The sequence below is a fragment of the Bufo gargarizans genome, chromosome 2, assembly GCF_014858855.1.
Source record: "Bufo gargarizans isolate SCDJY-AF-19 chromosome 2, ASM1485885v1, whole genome shotgun sequence".
NCBI lineage: Eukaryota > Metazoa > Chordata > Amphibia > Anura > Bufonidae > Bufo > Bufo gargarizans.
Genome location: NC_058081.1, coordinates 268,344,893 through 268,366,952, shown reverse-complemented (window position 1 = coordinate 268,366,952; position 22,060 = coordinate 268,344,893). Strand labels below are relative to the sequence as shown.

Genomic DNA, 22,060 nt, shown 5'->3' with positions numbered 1-22,060 from the left:
ACCAATCGCTACTCAGAAGGAAGGCACAGCCTTCGCCCTTAGCCAATAGGAAGCAAGGAGATAAGCGCATCCCTGTTGTGAAGGCCGTCATTGACAGGAACCTGACCTGCAATATCTTCGTCTAAATCGCTCTGCCTGGCCCCGCCCACCGCCTAATACGGCTCTCCTGTGGTGTACAGACCTTCTGGGGCGCCGTCCGTAGGGACACATTGCGTTCTCATTCAGGGCAGGCACACAAGCGGTTAATTAAAGAGGTTAAAAAAAAGGAAAGGTGTGCCTGCCTGTTGCAATTGTATGTGGACCCAGCCTAAGGCTACTTTCACACTAGTGTTATTCTTTTCCAGCATAGAGTTCTGTCCTAGGGGCTCAATACAAGAAAGTGACTGATCAGTTTTATCCTAATGCATTCTGACTGGAGAGCAATCCGTTCAGGATGCATCAGGATGTCTTCAGTTCAGTCTATTTGCCTTTTCAGGACGGAGATAATACCGCAGCATGCTACGGTTTTATCTCCATCCAAAATTCAGGAACACTTACTATTTTTTCCCATTGAAATGCATTCATGTCGGATCCGGCCCCTAGTGTCCCGGAAAAACGGATCCGGCATTGCGGTCTGCGCATGCTCAGACTGTAAAAAATGAAAAAAAAATAAAAATGCTGGATCCATTTTTCCGAATGACATGGAGAGACGGATCCAGCATCTCAATGCATTTGTTAGACGGTTCAGGATCCTGATCCGTCTGACAAATGCCATCAGTTTGCATACGTTTTAACGGATCCGGCAGGCAGTTACTGCGACAGAACTGCCTGCCGGAATCCTCTGCCGCAATTGTGAAAGTACCCTAACACCAGCACTCCACAATTTCAGCGGACCGGACACCCTAGGGGTGTAGTGGTGATTGAGTGTACTGGTGATGATGTGCCAAGTGGGGGTAGTAGTACTCACAGTTCAGTTGCCCCCTGGGGCCAGCGTGCAGTGGATAGGGAAGACAGCACTAACTTCCTCTGGATCAACTTGCAGGATGACAGGCCGAACTGGATGGACAAATGTCTTTTTTCGGCCTTATGTACTATGTTACTATGTTACTCTCTGTTGCAGGGAACACCAGCCAGATGTTGGTTGAGGTGCCCTTCATGGTAATTGGGTAACGCTTAGGGTGCTTTGGCGACTGGGCCCTTGTGTTCGTGGTGCCAGCACGGTGAGGTGCAAGGAGGAGATACAATGGAATGATAGGGGCATGGCCTGAATGGTGCCATATCATTTTTTGGTTCTGTGGTGTTTTCTACCCCCCCTTTTCTCCTGTTATTTCTCCTCAGATTAAGTGAGCCGGTGTTATGCTGGACAGCTTCAGGATTGGTCATTTGGATGGCTGGGGGCGTTGTTCCTGCTCCTAGAGGCTTGGTTCTCCCACCTCTGTCCACGCCCTGCTACACTAGATCGACAGGGCCAGGCAGCCTTCACCTCAAACTGCCGGACCTGTGCGCTCGGGTAGTCTCGCGCCGCTCAGTTTTCAGCGCAGGCGCAGTGAGGAAGCCGGCGAGTTCCCCTCACTCACTGCACCAAACACTGAACAGGACGGTGCAGGCGCGAGATTTACAAGGCAGACACGGCCTGCAGTAGGAGACCAACACTGTCTAGCCCCGTCAATCTACTGTAGCAGGACGTGGCCAGAGGTGGGAGAACGGAGCCTCTAGGTCGCAGGAATACTATGGATCCTCTGGTACTAATAGTATACAACCCAAGGGCGGTCTCCCTCATGGCGGCATTAGTCTTCTGCTCCATTCTGTGAAAAGGTTGTCTGAACTATAGTGCATAAAGGAATGATAAATGCTTTTAGGCTTCTCCCGGTCACTTGGTGCTGTGGATCAGGGGTCAAGTCCTGGGAAAAAAAAGTGTGGGAACTCACCCAAGATCCACCGCAACACCCTATCCCCCCCCCCCCCCCCCCAAAAAAAATAAAAAAAAATTGCTAAAATTTCAGTGCAACATTTATTGTAAAGTGCCAGTTTACACAAACAACTGCAGAATTAAAATGAAATAAACATGGAGATCCCAGTGCCAGCTGCCTTGCTGGTGGATGATTGACATATACTTCTTCTGCAAGGCAGCTGGCACTGGGATCTCCATGTTAGGCTAGTTTCACACTTACGGCAGGACGGATCCGACAGGCTGTTCACCATGTCGGATCCGTCCTGCGGCTGTTTCGCCGTGCCCGCGAAATTGACTATAATGGGGATGGGGCGGAGCTACGGCGGTGCACGGAGAAAGCCACCGGACTAAAAAGCCTGACATGCAGTAATTTTAGTCCGGCGGCCTTTCTCCGTGCACCGCCGTGCTGCGCCGGAGCGGCGGTCCGCGGGCACGGCGAAATAGCCGCAGGACGGATCCGACATGATGAGCAGCCTGTCGGATCCGTCCTGCCGCAAGTGTGAAAGTACCCTTATTGGTCAGTTAATACATCAGGGACCCCCTGGCATGGGGCCTGGGCATAACTAAGTGCACACTGTGTGATCCATAGGCAGGACTAGGTGGCTGCCCTCATCTACCAGCCCGTCAATACCCCCTTAGGAAATCTCTCATCAGATGTGAGAGCAGCAGCGATCGATCAGCCAGGATTAATGTGCACAGTGGGAGGCCTCCCTTAGGCAAGTGACAAACTGCCCCCCTCATTCTTAGGCAAGTGACAAACTCAGTTCTGCTACATCTACAATGAGCAACTACAACAAATGTAATGCCAAACTGCAGTTCCTCTATGTGATGCCTTGGATAGCTTCCACTGGACCCACAGGCTGTGTGGGTCCAGTGGAAGCTATCCAAGGCATCACAGTCACATAGAGGAACTGCAGTTTGGCATTACATTAGTTGTAGTTGCTCATTGTAGATGTAGCAGAGCTGAGTTTGTCACTTGCCTAAGATTGAGGAGGCGGGGGAAGTCAGTCAGTGAGTCACTCGCAGCCAGCCCAGCACCGCTGCACACAGCTTCCTCTTCCCTCCTCAACTGAAGCCGCTCCCCCTCCTTCCCTCCTCAACTGAAGCCGCTCCCCCTCCTTCCCTCCTCACTCGCAGCCAGCCCAGCTGCACACAGCTTCCTCTTCCCTCCTCAACTGAAGCCGCTCCCCCTCCTTCCCTCCTCACTCGCAGCCAGCCCAGCTGCACACAGCTTCCTCTTCCCTCCTCAACTGAAGCCGCTCCCCCTCCTTCCCTCCTCACTCGCAGCCAGCCCAGCTGCACACAGCTTCCTCTTCCCTCCTCAACTGAAGCCGCTCCCCCTCCTTCCCTCCTCACTCGCAGCCAGCCCAGCTGCACACAGCTTCCTCTTCCCTCCTCAACTGAAGCCGCTCCCCCTCCTTCCCTCCTCACTCGCAGCCAGCCCAGCTGCACACAGCTTCCTCTTCCCTCCTCAACTGAAGCCGCGCCCCCTCCTTCCCTCCTCAACTGAAGCCGCTCCCCCTCCCTCCTCACTTAGCCTGAGTCACGCAGGGCCTCGCCTCCGCTCCGCCCCCTGTGAATCTGATTTAACCGCTTCTCCTCCTGGTCCTTTTGCCCTGAAAGGGAACGGCGTTCCTGCAATGAAAAAAGTGCAGGAACGCCGTTCCCACGCGTTCCCCCTCAACTCGGCCCCTGCTGTGGATTCCATAAACTGGGACTGCTCTAATCTCCACAAATTCAAGTAGATTAACTCCTGGGGCAAGGCCCAGGACAACAGAGACAGAGTCTGTCTACTAGACTCCTCACTCCTCTCCTATCTAACTTCATGTGGCTGACCTATACAAATGATGTTATAGTGACCTCTAGTGTTGGTAGTGTGTAATGCATTCTAACAGCCTGTGAGAGGAATTTAGCAACATTTGCAAAGGAAATTACAGTGATTTATGCAAGATGACACGAAAGGACATATAGCAATTTGGAGTGGCCCTTACACACATAAGTGGGACACAACACAATGACTACACTCTGGCCACACTTTAGGCTACTTTCACACTCGCGTTTGGTGCGAATCTGTTTAGATAATACAACCGTCTGCATCCGTTCAAAACGGATCCGGTTGTATTATCTTTAACATAGTCAAGACCACTGAAAGTCAATGGAGGACGGATCAGTTTTCTATTGTGCCAGATTGTGTCAGTAAAAACGGATCCGTCCCCAGTGACTTACATTGTGTGCCAGAACGGATCAGTTTGGTGTCCGTCTCCAAAGCAGAATGGAGACTGATCGAAAGGCAAACTGATGGATTCTGAGCAGATCCTTTTCCATTCAGAATGCATTAGGGCAAAACTGATCCGTTTTGGACCGCTTGTGAGAACCCTGAACGGATCTCACAAACGGAAACCAAAATGCGAGTGTGAAAGTAGCCTTAGCTAGTCTCACCATGGCTTCATGCCCAGGGAGTGTTTTTCATCTCTGGCCATGCGCACTTCCATATGGTTTGCAGACCTGTATGTCTGTTCGCAGGTTATAGAACATGTCTGCCCTGTGGACAAGAATAGTCATTTCTAGTAAGATGAGAATGCACCCAGACGATATCCCACACAGGAGCTGCCCAAAAGTCACAGCGGTGCCTGCCCCCCTTTCTGCTAGTAGTCCCATTAATTCCCTCAGTTATGACAGAGGGGCCTACTCACAGCAGCCCCCCACTGCCTTCCACTTGATACTCTCCTTAGGGTTTTCTCATCCCTTTCTCTAGTGGTCACTGAAGAGATAATCCTTGTAATAAGGATTCCCAACATTTCTCTAATCTACTCTTGTGCAAACTGTAAACGTGCAGCAATGTTTTTTTTGGACAGTAGTTGCTTCCTCTGTGGTATCCTCCCATGAAATCCATTCTTGTTTAGTGTTTTACATATCGTAGATTCGCTAACAGGGATGTTAGCATATGACAGAGACTTTTGTAAGTCTTTAGCTGACACTCTAGGATTCTTCTTCACCTCATTGAGCAGTCTGAGCTGTGCTTTTGCAGTCATCTTTAAAGGACGGTCACTCCTAGGGAGAGTAGCAGCAGTTCTGAACTTTATCCTTTTATAGACAATTTTTCTTACCGTGGACTGATGAACAGCAAGGCTTTTGGAGATACTTTTATAACCATTTCCAGCTTCATGCAAGTCAACAATTCTTAATTGTAGGTCTTCTGAGAGCTCTTTTGTGTGAGGTATCATTCACATGAGGCAATGCTTCTTGTGAAAAGCAAACCCAGAACTGGCGTGCGTTTTTTATATGGCAGGGCAGCTGTAACCAACTCCTCCAATCTCATTTCATTGACTGGACTCCAGTTGGCTGACACCTCATTCCAATTAGCTCTTGGAGATGTCATTAGTCTAAGGGTTCACATACTTTTTCCACCTGCACTGTGAATGTTTACATGGTGTGTTCAATAAAAACATGGTAACATTTAATTCTTTGTAGTTTAAGCAGACTGTGATTGTCTATTGTTGTGACTTAGATGAAGATCAGATCATATTTTATGAACAATTTGTGTAGAAATCCATATCATTCCAAAGGGTTCACATACTTTTTATTGCAACTGTATAAGGTCTCACAGCTGATAATGCATCTCAGAGCAAAAACCAAGATAGGGAGGGAAGAACTGCCTCCAGAGCTTGGAGACAGGATTGTGTGGAGGCACAGAGAAGGGTAGAAAACATGGCAATACATGGCACATGCTCCCAAACACACAATAATAACATTTTCTTATTTTTTATTTATTTATTTATTATAGAACCTTAATGTAATAAAAACACGAGACTAGAGAGTGGAGATAAGCCGAGGCCTGTTTATTTAAACTCAAACCAACTTTAATATACTCAAAATATTAACCATATAAATACCATGAGCCTAGTCATAATCTCAGACTCGTTTAAACCATCAATACATCAGAGTCCATCCCATCCCAGGATGACTATATCAACCACCCTGCACAGACCTCGACTTTAAAAACACAATTGGGGTGGGGGTGGGGGGGGAACAAACTAGTCCAGGCTCCCAGGGCAGGTGAGGCAAACAGGCAAACCAGCCTATAGAGCCTGGACACTTATAGCCCCCCAATCCCACTAATCCACCAATGATTCACTGTCACCAGGGCTCGGGCAAACTTTGCTCGATCCCAGTGACATCATAGGTCATTAAGATGACCAATTAAAGACATCACCGGGCAGAATTAAAATTCTGCCCAGCGATCCTCAGAGGAGAGCGGGAAAAATTTCCCTACAAAACCTCTTGACTAAAAATAACCTCTAATCACTGGGCAGAGAACTGACCTCTCAGTGACCAGAGCCCATACACAGCAAATGCAAGTATTGCCATGTGTATCCCTCATAATGTCCGGGGTTCCTTCATCTCTGCAGCACTGAAAGTTCCCAAGAGCACAGTGCCCTCCATAATTCTTAAATGGAAGATGTTTGAAACAACCAGAGTCAGTGGTGTACCGCCAATAGAGGCAGGCCACGTAGCTGCTACGGGGCCGTGGGGAAAAGGGGCCTGCAGTGGTGGATAGGCCCTGCCACTTAATTACACTCATTACGTCCAGCTCCTTATAGTTTCCCTACCATCAGTGGAGAAAGCTAAAGGAACTGTGATTATGTCATCACAGGTCCTGTACATCTAGTAAAGGAACTGCACAAAGAATGGTGTAGTTCCTAGGTCAGATAGGAGCATCTGCCAGGACCTGTGATGACATCATCATCATCATCACTGGTCCTATATATCATCTAGTAAAAGAACTGGACAGAGTATCATCACAGGTCCTTCAACCCCCTACAACATGGAAGATGGTAAAGGCTAAATAATATACTCGGTAAGGACCTCCTGATGTCACAGTAACACGTGACATTCTTAGGTCTGGTGGCTCAGAAGCAGGCGCTCTCTTGTATCACAGGCACTGGCAGGCTGTTTGCAGAGTAGGAAGGTCAGGTCACGGATGCTTGCTCAGCAGTGTCAGTAACCAGGAGGGCGGAGAGAGTGTGTCTGTCAGTGCAGGAGAGGTAAAAATGCATCGGATCAGAAATGAAGATCCTGTGTCTGCAGTGCTGCGTAGTGAGTATACTATGGGTAAGGCTACAATCACACAGCTGTGGTGCCGCCGTACCTGTGTTGCGGACTGCAAACCTGTGTTGCGGACGGCACCAGTTGTGTGAACTCTGATACATTGACTTCAATGGGACCGCGATCTGCATGACGCAGTCAAAGATAGGATATGTCCTCAACACAGGCACAGCAGCCGCACATGTGAATGTGGTCTAACCCTGCTGACAGACTGCCTGTAACATACACGCTGCTATCTATATGGGGAGACCACATTGTATGTAACATACAGGCTGCTATCTGTACGGGGAGACCACATTGTATGTAACATACAGGCTACTCTCTGTATGGGGAGACCACATTGTATGTAACATACAGGCTGCTATCTGTACGGGGAGACCACATTGTATGTAACATACAGGCTACTCTCTGTATGGGGAGACCACATTGTATGTAACATACAGGCTGCTATCTGTACGGGGAGACCACATTGTATGTAACATACAGGCTACTCTCTGTATGGGGAGACCACATTGTATGTAACATACAGGCTGCTATCTGTACGGGGAGACCACATTGTATGTAACATACAGGCTACTCTCTGTATGGGGAGACCACATTGTATGTAACATACAGGCTGCTATCTGTACGGGGAGACCACATTGTATGTAACATACAGGCTACTCTCTGTATGGGGAGACCACATTGTATGTAACATACAGGCTGCTCTCTGTACGGGGAGACCACATTGTATGTAACATACAGGCTACTCTCTGTATGGGGAGACCACATTGTATGTAACATACAGGCTGCTATCTGTACGGGGAGACCACATTGTATGTAACATACAGGCTACTCTCTGTATGGGGAGACCACATTGTATGTAACATACAGGCTGCTATCTGTACGGGGAGACCACATTGTATGTAACATACAGGCTACTCTCTGTATGGGGAGACCACATTGTATGTAACATACAGGCTGCTATCTGTACGGGGAGACCACATTGTATGTAACATACAGGCTACTCTCTGTATGGGGAGACCACATTGTATGTAACATACAGGCTGCTCTCTGTACGGGGAGACCACATTGTATGTAACATACAGGCTACTCTCTGTATGGGGAGACCACATTGTATGTAACATACAGGCTGCTATCTGTACGGGGAGACCACATTGTATGTAACATACAGGCTACTCTCTGTATGGGGAGACCACATTGTATGTAACATACAGGCTGCTATCTGTACGGGGAGACCACATTGTATGTAACATACAGGCTACTCTCTGTATGGGGAGACCACATTGTATGTAACATACAGGCTGCTATCTGTACGGGGAGACCACATTGTATGTAACATACAGGCTACTCTCTGTATGGGGAGACCACATTGTATGTAACATACAGGCTGCTATCTGTACGGGGAGACCACATTGTATGTAACATACAGGCTACTCTCTGTATGGGGAGACCACATTGTATGTAACATACAGGCTGCTATCTGTACGGGGAGACCACATTGTATGTAACATACAGGCTACTCTCTGTATGGGGAGACCACATTGTATGTAACATACAGGCTGCTATCTGTACGGGGAGACCACATTGTATGTAACATACAGGCTACTCTCTGTATGGGGAGACCACATTGTATGTAACATACAGGCTGCTATCTGTACGGGGAGACCACATTGTATGTAACATACAGGCTACTCTCTGTATGGGGAGACCACATTGTATGTAACATACAGGCTGCTCTCTGTACGGGGAGACCACATTGTATGTAACATACAGGCTACTCTCTGTATGGGGAGACCACATTGTGTGTAGCATACAGGCTGCTATCTGTACAGGGCAACCACATTGTATGTAAAATACCAGCTGCTATCTGTATGGGGAGACCACATTGTATGTAACATACAGGCTACTATCTGTACAGGGAGACCACATTGTGTGTAGCATACCAGCTGCTATCTGTACGGAGAGACCACAGGCTACTATCTGTACGGGGAGACCACATTGTGTGTAGCATACAGGCTGCTATCTGTACAGGGCAACCACATTGTATGTAACTGTGGCGAAACCAACCTCGCCACTGGGTTTTGGAGGGGGCTGTTTGAAGGCCTCTTGCCTCAGGATTATGGCCCATAGTAACTTTAAAGGAGAAGACAGACCAGCCGCACAGCTTAAATCTGTCTGTAGAATTATATTTTATGTTATTATGCGTTCGGTTAAATTGTATGTTATGTGAGGGCACCCAGATAGCTAATATTATTGTATTCGTGTATTCTGAGTGCCATTCACCTAATGATATGCACTCAGACTTGAGCTATCTGGGGATATGTTAAATGTCTGTGTTTGCTGTGGGGGTGTGCCATTGTGTGTTTAAATGGTGATGTCTGTCCTGTTGTCTCCACATGTGTATTGATGATCTCCCTTTGTCCTGAGAGATAATTGGATTGCTTTCGGTTGTCTCTGGGACATAGAGGAGGAAACCATGATGCATTGTGGGGATGTGTTGTATCTGTTCTGTATTTGCAAAACTGTAATAAAAACCAGGCTGGGTGTGCCAGCACATCAGACCACTGCTGACCCTCAAGACGGAGCCTTGTCTCGTTATTGGGGGGATTCCCTATATGCTGTTAGAGACTGATTGCCAGGAGTGTAAGCTGACTGTATCCTTTTCCTGTTCGTCTCCTAGCAGCTATTCGAGAGGTTCCAGTTTGGAGTGCTATTTTGTATCCAGTTTGGGAGTTTGGTGTTCTGCAGTAGCTGTGCCTGTCTCTCAGAAAGGGGCATATCGCCTAAACGGATTTTAACCCTTTGTCTGCTGAAACGGTCCGTTACATTGGTGGCAGCAGCGGGATCGTTCCTACAGCCAGAAGGACAGCTACAGGAGACACCATTTCTGTGGATTCTACAATTTAAGGGCAACGCATGTCTCAGTACAGCGACCCTAAAAGCACCAGGATGGAACCAGCAGTGGAGTACAGATACTCTGTTGAGGAATTTGACCGTATGATGTGGTTACGGCTGAACTTCTTCGGACCCAATTGGGCTGAGAAATCCGTGAAGTTCGTGAGGAGTCTAGTGTTCAAGACCCTACTATACCGGGCAGAAGGTGACGGTCAGCTGCCACGTTGGGTGGACCTCCATCGGAAGTTACAGTTGCGGGACAGAGGGAGCCCAGTCTCCATTCCCCAGCGACAGTGTGAAGTGCAGGGAGGGGAGAGCAGCAGCCTCCCTCCCCAGCGGCAGGCTGAGTTACAGGGGGCAGAGGTAGTTGTTCCTGCCCCCCAGCAGCAGCATGATTTTTTGGGAATTGGGAGCCTAGTCTCCATTCCCCAGCGGCCGTGTGATGTACAGGGAATTGGGAGCCGAGTCTCCATTCCCCAGCGGTAGGCGGAGTTACAGGGGGCAGAGACAGTCGGTCCTGTCCCCCAGCAGCAGCAGGATTTGTTGGGAACTGGGAGCCTAGTCTCCATTCCCCAGCGGCAGCTTAACGCACCAGGGGGAGACAGTAAGCCCCACAACTGTGCAGATGGAACCGTGGTCTCTGCACTCACAGCACAGGGGGTAGGGACAGTCAGTCCTGTCCCCCAGCAACAGGGCTGTTTAGTCAAAGAGCAGACAGTCGGTCTCCCCCTCAAACAACCAGATCCCCAGCCATCTCTGCAGGGATACCAGGAGGAGGAGGTAAGCGAGCCCTCCCCTTCCCAGCTACTTCCCAACCGAGTTCTGGGGGCAGGGGATGAGCCTGCAATACCCACTAATCCCTTCCCAGCGGAAGAGCTGGCATCAGGGCAGAGAGCCGCTAGCCTCTGCTCCACCGACCCCCTTGTTACAGGACTGGCTTGTACCCCCCTCACCCCAGCGAAAGAGCTGGCATCTGGGCAGAGCGCAGTCGGCCTCTGCCCACCAAGTACCTACAGCTCCAAGCTGGAGAACCACAAAGCAAGGAGTAGCAGATGCCCACTCAACAGCTGGGGACATACAGAACAGAGCCAGGCCCTAAGATTCAACAGGTCCAATATTGGGTTGTGGGTGGGCTGCCAGACTAACTCAGGTACCGACCGGCGTGAGGTCAGGTATCTGGTTAGTCTTTCCTGGGGGGAGGGGGGGGGGGGAGATGTGTGGCGAAACCAACCTCGCCACTGGGTTTTGGAGGGGGCTGTTTGAAGGCCTCTTGCCTCAGGATTATGTCCCATAGTAACTTTAAAGGAGAAGACAGACCGGCCGCACAGCTTAAATCTGTCTGTAGAATTGTATTTTATGTTATTATGCGTTCGGTTAAATTGTATGTTATGTGAGGGCACCCAGATAGCTAATATTATTGTATTCGTGTATTCTGAGTGCCATTCACCTAATGATATGCACTCAGACTTGAGCTATCTGGGGATATGTTAAATGTCTGTGTTTGCTGTGGGGGTGTGCCATTGTGTGTTTAAATGGTGATGTCTGTCCTGTTGTCTCCACATGTGTATTGGTGATCTCCCTTTGTCCTGAGAGATAATTGGATTGCCTTCGGTTGTCTCTGGGACAGAGAGGAGGAAACCATGATGCATTGTGGGGATGTGTTGTATCTGTTCTGTATTTGCAAAACTGTAATAAAAACCAGGCTGGGTGTGCCAGCACATCAGACCACTGCTGACCCTCAAGACGGAGCCTTGTCTCGTTATTGGGGGGATTCCCTATATGCTGTTAGAGACTGATTGCCAGGAGTGTAAGCTGACTGTACGCTTTTCCTGTTCGTCTGCTGACAGCTATTCGCGAGGTTCCAGTTTGGAGTGCTATTTTGTATCCAGTTCGTGAGGTTGGTGTTCTCCAGTAGCTGTGCCTGTCTCTCAGAAAGGGGCATATCGCCTAAACGGATTTTAACCCCATTGTCTGCTGAAGCGGTCTGTTACAGTAACATACCAGCTGCTATCTGTATGGGGAGACCACAGGCTACTATCTGTACGGGGAGACCACATTGTGTGTAGCATACAGGCTGCTATCTGTACGGGGCAACCACATTGTATGTAACATATAGGCTGCTCTCTGTACGGGGAGATCACATTGTATATAACATACAGGCTGCTATCTGTACGGGGAGACCACATTGTATGTAACATACACGCTGCTGTCTGTATAAGGAGACCACATTGTATGTAAGATACAGGCTGCTATCTGTACGGGGAGACCACATTGTATGTAACATACACGCTGCTGTCTGTATAAGGAGACCACATTGCATGTAAGATACAGGCTGCTATCTGTACGGGGCGACCACATTGTATGTAACATACAGGCTTCTATCTGTACAGGGAGACCACATTGTATGTAACATACAGGCTGCTATCTGTATGGGGAGACCACATTGTATGTAACATACAAGCTGTACGGGGCGACCACATTGTATGCAACATACAGGCTGCTATCTGTACGGGACGACCACATTGTATGTAACATACAGGCTGCTATCTGTATGGGGAGACCACATTGTATGTAACATACAGGCTGCTGTCTGTACGGGGCAACCACATTGTATGTAACATACAGGCTGCTCTCTGTACGGGGAGACCACATTGTATGTAACATACAGGCTGCTCTCTGTACGGGGCGACCACATTGTATGTAACATACAGGCTGCTGTCTGTACTGGGCGACCACATTGCATGTAACATACAGGCTGCTGTCTGTACTGGGCGACCACATTGAACAGCCTGTCGGATCCGTCCTGCCGCAAGTGTGAAAGTATCCTTACATGGTTTTATTGGATAAAATATTATCATGTCTCCAGGCCTGATATCTTCTAGAAGTTAAATGTCCCGGTTTTACTGTCTTCAATAAAAACGAATTGTTCTATCCAATTTTTAAAATTAATTTGTTGTTGTTGGTTTTTTTTTTTAAGTAACTGTCTGCTGGCGTTATTCTGTTTGCTAGGAACTTGTAGCTGTGCATGGAGATAGGCACCAACGTCTAGAAATACCAGACCTCCACACTAAACATCCTACTGACCAGCATTTACTGCTAGAAGGGGACTCCATGCATTGTTCAATGCTTTAACCCCTTCCTAACTGCCCAGCGTAAATATATGTTAGTTGGGTATTTAGAGATGGTGCCTGCTCGTGAGCATTATATACAGACAAAGCCGCTGAGGTGAAACGCGCGTCGAGGTCTCGCGCTTAGGGTCTGACATCCTTCCAGTCACCATGTCTTCAGGTATGTCCTGTGTTTAAATCACAGAAAAAATGCACCAAACGGATATGCCACTGACTATACTGGCTAGTCATAAATGCAGATATTAAAAGCTGAGACTTTCGCCAATATATTCCTGTCAGGAACACATCGGAGCCCACATGCACCACGTCACGGCTCTCAGCATGGCAAGGGGTCCTACCACTAAGCTACCTATGGTGTGAACAAGGTCTGAAGGTGATGTAATCCAGCTCACAGCCAAGCTTCCACACAACCGCCTAGCAGGACAACTAGTGCAATGTGAACAAAGCCAGACTGTAAGCCACACCCATACCAGACCATGTGATGGAGGCTACCAGGTGCAAAGAGTGTTTGAATGCCAGGTAAAGGCACATACACTACATATAAAACAAGACAAAAACACAGAAATATAGTGGCAAATCTGGGGGAGCTGCTCAACCCCTAACACTGTAGCGTGTTTTTCATTGGGGGAGCAGCCCCACCGCATGTGGACTGCAGCAAACGACTATCCCCAGCAAAAAATATTTTGCATACGATGGAGGATGTCGGCGCGGTCCACATGCACCACAAAGGCATCCTACACAAAACGGAGCATTGTGCGGATGAAAATATAATCATAAATCACAGAAGAAATGCACCAAACGGATATGCCACTGACTATACTGGCTAGCCATACAAGCAGATATTAAAAGCTGAGACTTTTGCCAATAGATTCCTGTCAGGAAGATATCGGAGCCCACATGCACCACGTCACGGCTCTCAGCATGGCAAGGGGTCCTACCACTACGCTACCTATGGTGTGAACAATGTCCTGTGTTTAGCATAGCATGGCATCCCTTTGGCACTTCTACATACATCCATAGTGGGTCCTAGATATCTCAGGTTTACCACTGTTACTTTTTTTCTGGATACCGATGAGATTTAAGGATTTTCCTTTTATATTTATTAGTCGTGCTGTGTATGAATTTTGGGATGTGAGGGATAGCCCATGGACACCAAGGTATGAAATTTCTGCATTGACAGCATATAACCCCATTGTGGTAATCATTCTTTATGCTATGCAGTATTGGTTGTCCCTGAGCTTGAGTCCCTCTCCTTTCAATTGCTACACCATCCTGTGTCTTATCGGTACATAGGCAGATAGGTGTATGCAGGGGCGTAGCTATAGGCTCATGGGCCCTGGTGCAAGAGTTCAGTTTGGGCCCCCCCCCTTACCTCAATACCGTTTCCTAACACCACCAGACCCCTGCACGCCCACCATGCTCAATGGCAGAACTAAAATCTCACCGAGAAAATACATTTTAATGCAATAAGTGCATGTACAGCTGCTCTCCATTTATTTTCTATGGGGCCGGTGAAAATAGCCGAGTGCTGGCTCGTCTATTTCCGTCGAGCCCGTAGAAGTGAATGGAAGCGGTGGCCGGTCATGCGCGGTACGCTCCCATTCACTTCTATGGGGAGCCGGCTTGGTGATGGCCGGACTGGAGTCCTCAAGCCACCACCTTGCGAGGCTCCGTTCTCGATATAGGTGCGGGTCCCAGTGGTGGGACCCGCACCTATAAGACAATGGGGGCATAGCCTAGCAATATGCCCCCATTGTCTATGATGAGACAACCCCTTTAAAGTGATAATTGACTTAAGCTTAGGCTGCTATGTTCACATGGCTATGGTGCTGCCGTGCCTGTGGCACCACAGCTATGTGAATGTACAGTAGTTGACACTTTAAAGGGATTCTGTCACCTCTCCTAACTCAAAATCGGATTTTAAAGCAGTCATGCAGCACAGATTACCTTGAATAGGCTGTGCTCTTCTATCTTGTAATCCGTCCAGTAGTTTAGGAGAAAAACAACTTTTAAGATTATGCAAATTAGCCCTGAAGGTGCCCAGAGGGGCGTTATGTTCCCCTTAGTGTGCCCAGTAACGCCCCTCTTACAGTGCCCAAAAACGCCTTCCTCCTGAATCCCTAACCGCCCACAGCGTCTCATCCCTCTCCTCCCCCTCCCTCACGTCCGAGCGAAGTCTCGCGCAGACGCAGTACCCACTGAGGGCTGCGCCAGTGCAATCTGCAGGAGACTGAGGGAAGAGCGAGCATCGGACGTCACTGGGCTTGGCGCATGCCCAGTGACGAGGATGAAGCTCCTGCCCTCAGTCTCCAGCAAATCGCACTGGCGCAGCCCTCAGTGGGTACTGCGTCTGCGCGAGAGTTCGCTCGGACGTGAGGGAGGGGGAGGAGAGGGATGAGACGCTGTGGGCGGTTAGGGATTCAGGAGGAAGGCGTTTTTGGGCACTGTAAGAGGGGCGTTACTGGGCACACTAAGGGGAACATAACGCCCCTCTGGGCACCTTCAGGGCTAATTTGCATAATCTTAAAAGTTGTTTTTCTCCTAAACTACTGGACGGATTACAAGATAGAAGAGCACAGCCTATTCAAGGTAATCTGTGGTGCATGGCTGCTTTAATATCCGATTTTGAGTTAGGAGAGGTGACAGAATCCCTTTAAGGCTACTTTCACACTTGCGCTTGATCGGATCCGTTCTGAACGGATCCGATCATATTAATGCAGACGGAGGCTCCGTTCAGTACGGATCCGTCTGCATTAATAACTTAGAAAAATTTCTAAGTCTGAAAGTAGCCTGAGCGGATCCGTTCAGACTTTCAATGTAAAGTCAATGGGGGACGGATCCGCTTGAAGATTGAGCCATATGGTGTCATCTTCAAGCGGATCCGTTCCCATTGACTTACATTGTAAATCTGAACGGATCCGCACGCCTCCGCACGGCCAGGCGGACAGCTGAACGCTGCAAGCAGCGTTCAGCTGTCCGCCTGGCCGTGCGGAGCGGAGGCTGAACGCCGCCAGACTGATGCAGTCTGAGCGGATCCGCTCCATTCAGACTGCATCAGGGCTGGACGGAGGCGTTCGGGTGCGCTCGTGAGCTCCTTGAAACGGAGCTCACGAGCGGACCGACAAACGCAAGTGTGAAAGGAGCCTTAAGTCAAGTCTAAAACGGGGATACATCAGGAGGCAAGGTAGTGGCAGTGTACCCCCCAAACTGAGGTGACATGCTGTACAGCCACACTACAGCAGTGTCACTCACCCAGTGCAAGTAGAACCCAGCCCCATCCCAATCTTGGGAAACCAGTAGAAACTGGCTAGTTTATACACAGACTACTAGCAACTAGGTCCTGGGCCCCTGGCCCTACCAGCCTGTAGCAGGAGTGGCCGACCCTTCCACATCAGTTAAGCCTCCGCTCATGCTGGCTGCTGTGCTGGTATCTCCCAGTCAGTCCCCATTCCTTCCCACCCAGCACCATTGCTCTGTAGAGCTCTGCTGGTCACGCCGCCTCACCTCACTCACTCCCTGCAGCAGGCATGCACAGCTTCACATCGACGTCTGGCTCACAACTCTCCCACACACTAACAACGGGAGCGGAGCCACGCCCTCTCCTGAATGTGCCTGCACGTACTACACACGCTCTGCCTCTGCCCCCACCACTATGTGAACTTAGCCGGAATTGTATGTAAATCACTAGCGCTGCCTGCAGACAGTTCTGAAGCAGCGCTTTCATTGTTTACTGGGACTCTGTCTCTCCTGGGGGGCCCCGTGGGCCCCCCTGACTTAGGGGCCCGGTCGCAATTGCGACCGCTGCGACCCCTATAGCTACGCCACTGGGTGTATGTTATGGTGTTGTATGGCCCTTTGCTTTTCTGTACACTGTATACCATCCTGTCTTTTCCCCATACTATATATTTTATAATAAATTTATTTCCATTTGTTTGTTTTAGTCTATTTTGAGCATTATATCTGCCAGGTGCCTGCTGTTTTAAATGGCAGGCACCCAAGGCTAATGCATGCAATTAACAATAATGTTGATTACACACATTTAACCCCTCAGATGCTGTGTTCCCACCGCATCTGGGAACTGAAAAACCATGAGCACACGCTCCCGCCCATGCATTAGTTCCCTCAGCGAGGATCAAGAGGAGGGGGGGGGGGTGTATTGTGTGTGCAGCAGCCTCGGTCTTCCTAAATGATCCAAGGCTGCCACAGCTATGTACCTATGAAGACCCTGCCTGCGCAGTGGAGCAGGGCCAGCGTCATAACCTGGCAAACCCGGGCAAGTGCCGGGGCCCAATGCTCCTGGGGGGGGGGGGGCTACTGAGCTGCTATTGAGCATGTCCATCAATATAGATGGAAGCTCTCATTGCTGTCATTTCACTTACGCAGTATACCTTTGGTGGGCCCTCTGAGTCAAATGAGGCCGGCTGCTGCAGAGATTCAGACACGCCCCTTCTACACAGGACATGCTGCCTGAGGAGAGAGACCGGCAGGGCTGGAGCAGAAGTGTGAACACAGGTTGTCAGCGAGTCTGCACTGTGAAGGGCTGGAGCAGAAGTGTGAACACAGGTTGTCAGCGAGTCTGCACTGTGAAGGGCTGGAGCAGAAGTGTGAACACAGGTTGTCAGCGAGTCTGCACTGTGAAGGGCTGGAGCAGAAGTGTGAACACAGGTTGTCAGCGAGTCTGCACTGTGGAGGGCTGGAGCAGAAGTGTGAACACAGGTTGTCAGTGAGCCTGCACTGTGACTGTCTCTTCTCTGTGGGACGGTGGGGGCTCTTTGATCTGCTGCTGGATGCTGCTTCATTCTATTTAGTTGTTTTACGCTGGGTTCACACCTGAGTGTTCGCGATGGAGCGCTCTGTATGCGCGATTGTATCGGCGTTTACAATCGCGCGTAGAGAGACAAGCGAACGCCCATTGTTGCGCTTTCCCGAAAGTCTATGTACGGGAACGTGCGACAAAACGCCCCAAAGAAGCTCAAGAACTTTTTTGAGCGTCGGGCGTTTTACAGCGCGATCGTACGCGCTGTAAAACGCCCAGGTGAGAACCATTCCCATAGGGAAGCATTGGTTTCTCCTTGTTGAGCGTTTTACAGCGCGTAGGAACGCGCTGTAAAACGCTCAGGTGTGAACCCAGTGTAAGCAGTTTGCCTCCATGACACCTGTCTTCCCTCCCCCCCATATCCTGTCCTAGCTCATCCTCATGGAGCCCCTGCTGTCTCCTTTCCTTTCTCATGTATCCAGAGATCCTGTTCCACCATCATATCTCCAGAGATCCTGTTCCACCCTCATATCTCCTATTGCTGCCCTGCACAGACCTCTTGCCACTACTTGTTGTATGAATCCCCCTATGAGCCCCTTCCACCTACTTGCTGTGTCCACCCCTCCTGTCCATCCAGGGCCCCTGTCTCACTCCTCTGCCTCTCACTATGGTGGCATCTTAACCGCATTCACCATAAGGACCTTCAAACTTCACGGGGTCTTGTGACTGTGCCACTCACCCGTACTGTGCCCCTTTATACCCTGCATTGTGCCTTCTTACCACACCCTGTACAGTGCCCCTAGTCATTCCCTGTACTGTGTCCTCTTATACCATTTTATCCGATCATTGTATGGTGGTTTTATCATTGTATGGCGGTGTTATCACTGTATGGCGGTGGTATCCAATAACTGTATGGCCATAACTGTATACCTTTCCCTGCCCATGCCACTTTTTTTTTTAACCTGGCATGAGCGGGAAAAGATACAGATTGCGGTGCTAAGGACCTTTGCGCTACATCTGTGTCAGAAATACGCCTAATATAGACGTATTTCTATATAATAAATGACCCCCTAATTGTATTATTATTCGGGGGTAGGGCTAATATCTTTCTATTATATAGATTCTAGTGTATTATACTGTGCCCTGTATTTCCCGGTAGAAAATGATCCTTGGGAAACACAGTCCTCATCCCTGACCACCAGGACCAGTTAGCACTCTGTCAGTACATGGCAGCCTCTCCTTTCTCCCACGCTGCTCCGCTGTGTACTGGTGCTTATTCTGACACTAGGGCTGGGTTCACATCCTATTTGTGCCATCCATTTATTGTATACCAAAAGTGTTAGGATCCCCGAATTTAATATGGAGGGATCCTCATGGGACTTTGATTATCCCATGTTGTTAGGTGGAGTTTTTTGGCTGGAATTTTCCCGCCAAAAGTGGTGGTCAGGGTGGCTAAATTTAGCCATTGTTGCTGGGTGAAGGTCAAGGGTCTGGGATTGGTTAGTTAGGGCACCTATAAAGGGAAGTTGCTGGGCAGATTAATTATTGATACCCAGCAACAGTTAGGGCATTGGGTGCTGAATTGTGGGGAGGGGGTTTGTTTGTATATATATTGTGGTGGCTGACGGTGATTTTGCTGTCAGCCAAGCCTCAAGTGTGGAGCTGCACTCTGCCCGTCTGCCCTGTGAAGTCGCCTGCTTTCTGCGATCCGGCCGGTCTTACCTGATGGAGGAATTCATCGCTGCCCTGTGGAGCCGTGCTGAGGAGGAAGGAGCGTCTGCTTGTTTTGAGGCATGCCTGTCAGATCTGTCGTCCTCCATGCCGGTGTTGCCTGGAACTGTCGGCGTGTAACGATCTAGGTTCAGGCTCAGAGTCCAGTAGCTGGAAGCAGCAATGCACAAGCAGAGATAGATGAGAGGCAGCAAGCAGATGGAAGTCAGGACAAGCGTGGGTCTATAGCCGAGGATGTCAGATAAGTGAAGGAGCACGAGCAAGAGTAGTAGGATGATACAAGCCACGGGTCGGTACACGGATGATAACGTCGATTTCACAGGAAGCAGCAAGGAGCAAGATATTGGCAGAGAGCACAATAATCTGGCAATGAAACAGAGTCAGGACATGGCTTTTAAAGGAAGTGCATGGGAGGAGCCAGGAGTTCAGAGTTCATCAATGAACTGGGAAGCAATGTATCTAGTACAAGAGATCCGACAAGGTAACGAGTCAGAAGTGAAGGTGGCTCAGCAGACAGAGCTGCAGCCAGGTACTGAAGCATTACTGGGTTCAAATCCTGACATTATCCCCCTCCTTCCATGACGGCCACTGGACGTCTGAGGACCTGGTTTGTGAGGAAACCTGTAATGGAATTCCCTTGTTAGCCTGGGGGCGTGCACATTTTCTTCGGGTTCCCAAGAATTTTCCTCTGGACCATATCCTTGCCATTTAACAAGATATTGAAGCTTGTTTCTATGAATACGAGAATCCAGAATACGCTCCACAATAAATTCCTCTTCACCCTGTACATCAACTGGTGGTGGGGGTGGCAGAATTCTTCCAGGAAATGGGTTTTCACAAAAGGCCTTGAGCAGGGAGACATGGAAGACGGGATGAATCCTCATACTGTTAGGGAGTTGCAGCCGGAAAGTTACTGGATTAATCTGAGCGGTAATTTGAAAAGGTCCCAAATACTTTTGTCCCAATTTAGAGGAAGGAACATGTGTCTTCAAATGCCGAGTAGACAGCCAGACTTTGTCACCAGTTTGAAAAGAAGGGGCTGCTCTGCGATGTCTATCAGCAGTCTTTTTGTACCGTTCCTGAGCTTCCCGTAAAGTCTCAATCAACTTTTCCTGAATTTCCTTTAGAGCTGTTATTCTAGTAGAAACAGCTGGTATAGGGGTTGAAACTGGCAGGTTAGGGGTAAAAACTGGATGATAACCAGAGTTCAAGAAAAATGGGGTCTGGGCAGTGGAGCTGTGCTTAGAGTTATTATAGGCAAACTCGGCAGTGGGGAGGTAATCCATCCAATCGTCTTGAAGGTAACTGACAAAACACCGCAAGTATTGCTCCAGAGTCTGATTGGTTCTTTCCGTCTGACCGTTAGTCTGGGGATGAAAAGCAGAAGACAGATTGATAGAAACATCTAGAGCTTTACAGAAGTTCCTCCAAAATCCTGAGGTAAACTGAACCCCCCTGTCAGACACCACATTATCCGGAATTCCGTGCAATCGAAATATTTCGCGAACCATCAGATTAGCAGTCTGTTCCGCTGTGGGTACACCTCTGGCTGGGATAAAGTGAGCCATCTTGGTGAGACGGTCCACTACTACTAAGATAGTGGTCATATTGTGTGAAGGCGGTAAATCCACCACGAAATCCATGGAAATGGACCCCCATGGTCGTGATGGAACTGGGAGTGGCTGTAATAATCCCAGAGGAGCAGATCGGGGAGTCTTGTTTCTGGCACAGGTCAGACAAGAGGCAACATATTTCTTCACATCTTTTTTATAACTAGGCCACCAGAAGGATCGGGATAAAAGATCTTCAGTCTTCGTGGCCCCAAAATGCCCTGCCAGTTTAGAATCATGTACTAGTCTAAGTACTTCAACTCTAGCACATTCGGGAACATATATGCAATTAGAATGCATCCATAATCCATTCTGAAAAGTTAGACTAATATCCGTTGATGGATTACAAAGGAGTGGGTCACTACTGTAACCATCTTTAAGAAGTGTTAGGAACTCTTTGGGTGTAGTAGCCCCCAGGAAGTTCTTTTGAGGTAAAATGGTACAGTCTGTCTGGTTTTCTTCAAAGGGATTGGACAAAGTTCTAGATAGGGCATCGGCCTTGCCATTCCTTGATCCAGGTCTGTAGGAGATCACGAAGTTGAACCTGGTAAAAAACAAAGCCCAGCGTGCTTGTCGAGATGATAGCCTCTTAGCGGAACGGAGAAATTCTAAATTCTTGTGATCAGTTAGTACAGTCACAGTATGATTGGCCCCTTCCAGAAGGTGTCTCCATTCGGAAAATGCATCTTTGATAGCCAGCAGTTCTTTATTGCCAACATCGTAATTCTTTTCAGCAGCAGACATTAGATGAGAATGATAGGCACAAGGATGAAGCTGCATCTTATCTCCAGTCCTCTGAGAAAGAATTGCTCCCACAGCGTAATCCGAGGCATCTACTTCTACAATAAAAGGTAGTGTGGGATCCGGATGTACCAGGATGGGTGCAGAAGTAAAAAGTGTT

At 48.9% G+C, this 22,060-nt stretch overlaps 1 long non-coding RNA gene across 1 annotated transcript in view; it reads left to right on the top strand.

The window, feature by feature from the left end:
* The first annotated feature begins 6,973 nt into the window (after positions 1-6,973).
* LOC122927936 overlaps positions 6,974-22,060 on the top strand; it is a 248,526-nt gene continuing 233,439 nt past the window's right edge. The window contains exon 1 of the long non-coding RNA XR_006387831.1: positions 6,974-7,027. This is a non-coding gene — a long non-coding RNA (uncharacterized LOC122927936). The remainder of the gene's footprint in view (positions 7,028-22,060) is intronic.